The sequence below is a fragment of the Anarrhichthys ocellatus genome, unplaced genomic scaffold (genome assembly GCF_004355925.1).
Source record: "Anarrhichthys ocellatus isolate YVR2014 unplaced genomic scaffold, GSC_Weel_1.0 scaffold7036, whole genome shotgun sequence".
NCBI classification, from domain to species: domain Eukaryota; kingdom Metazoa; phylum Chordata; class Actinopteri; order Perciformes; family Anarhichadidae; genus Anarrhichthys; species Anarrhichthys ocellatus.
In genome coordinates this window covers 1-1,774 of record NW_022287010.1, presented here as the reverse complement: position 1 = coordinate 1,774, position 1,774 = coordinate 1, and the positions used below count along the sequence as shown (strand labels likewise).

Sequence of the window (1,774 nt, the reverse complement as noted above, 5' to 3'; positions counted from 1 at the left end):
CACGCAGGGTATCTGTTAAATCCATCTCCAAGAGAAACACGTCTGCAAAGCACCAATAGAGAACAACCATTTTAACAGATGCAACTATTTCCCAATCTGTGACATCATGATCAGACACGAGGGTGTGTCGAGACATTTAAAGTGTTTTGTCACATCTCGACTCTTCCACCTCTTCATTCTTTCTGTCGACATAAGTATGACTTTACTGGATCAGCAAAATAAAAGAGGGGAGATTATGAGACAGACAGCATGTTGCTGGAACAAAAGTTTATTGAAGCATTTAAAAGGTCAACCAAACTTTAAAAAATACAGAAGATTAAAGCCATATGATGCATTTATTTCTTTGCTAATAGATTAACTGTAAAAAAAATACTGTCTGTTATTCAGACAGCAAAGATGATTACATAAAAAAAAGCTGCAGATATTAATTAAAAAGATTTTGGTCTTCATGTTGACCGGTTTTGTCCATACAGATGTCTTCATTGATCTGGAAGAGAATTAAAGAGAGAAAAAAAAGTTATTTATGATTTGTTTGAAGGTGCTTTATGACATTTGACTCTGTTGAACTCTTGATTATGTAAAATAAATCTCTTTGTTATCGCTGCATTATTACCACGAGCTCCTGGTTTGACTTCAGAATAAACTGCTTCCTCTGCTGCTGCACATCTGGATTTTCCTGTGAATGGAAAGATGATTTTTTTTAATATATATGTTTGCCAGTAATGACCCAGTTAAAAATAATGTACCGTACTGATGTACTGATGCATGTTTTTCTCAGATATGCAAAAAGTAAATATAGTCTACAAAAGAAACACACAAGACAAACTAGATTACGACATTAGGCAGAATAAGTTACAATAATAGTTGAAGGAGGAATCCCGTTTTCTACATCTTAAAAGATGTTTGTTTTGGATGCACACAGAACTCACATCACACTGTGTCAAACACAAGCCTGTTGGAGAGTAACAGCTGCAGGTGGATGTTGACTTTACTCACCTTTAGCTTTCTTATCTTTGGTGCGAGGGTGAACTTGGGCATACAACAAATTGTCATCTAAAACAAAAGAAACATTTTCAGTTATATATCGATGGATGGATGAATAAAGATAAATAAAAATGATGCACACCCAATGAATACAATTTACAAGAAGTCTAAAAGCTGTTATGTACTTATGTGTAGGATTTGACTATTGTGTACATGGCGACACTGGGTGATAGTATTACGATATTACACTGTGGCAGGAAGCACAGCACCCAATGAAGACGTTGGGAAGGCCTGTTGTACTTGAGCGTACCTGCAGCTGATGCCGTCTTCACATCAGAGTAAACAGTGCTCTCGTCCAGTTCCTTATTCTTCCCTGTCACAAAGATAAGATGAGTGCAGGACAAGTCAATCCGGCCCTTTGTTAAGAACTACAAAAACTATTGCATGTAGTTCTCACTACATAAAGTAAATCACTCACTCTTTTTAGGAATGTTTCTAAGCTCAACCACAGAATATGTGAGCCTGGATTCAGCTGAAAGAAAGATTTTTTATATATTAAGGAGATTGTGCATTTCCTGAAATCATCATATATTTCTAACAGCTCTGTGATGAACACAGTATATACTGTACAATGTTCAGGTTCTTTAGAGCCTCTGATTGTTTCATAGAGACAAGCATCACCTACAGAGCAGTGAGAATCAAGACACGTCATATCAATCATTTTAAACACATTATATGAATTGTGTAATCTTCTGAAACAGTTAACAGAAATAGAAATGTTAGGTTTAGA

The 1,774-nt window shown here is 35.8% G+C and overlaps 1 long non-coding RNA gene across 2 annotated transcripts; it reads right to left on the bottom strand.

Annotated features, from left to right (window-relative positions):
- Nucleotides 1-233: 233 nt before the first annotated feature.
- Nucleotides 234-1,768, bottom strand: LOC116380390 (uncharacterized). Of its 2 annotated transcripts, XR_004212549.1 has the most exons (5): nt 1,463-1,768; nt 1,295-1,357; nt 997-1,053; nt 614-676; nt 234-487 (listed from the first exon to the last, which is right to left on the bottom strand). It is a non-coding gene; the product is annotated as an uncharacterized LOC116380390 (long non-coding RNA). The 2 variants fall into 2 exon arrangements; XR_004212548.1 differs by having other exon boundaries at nt 614-1,053.
- Between the last annotated feature and the right edge of the window lie 6 nt (nt 1,769-1,774).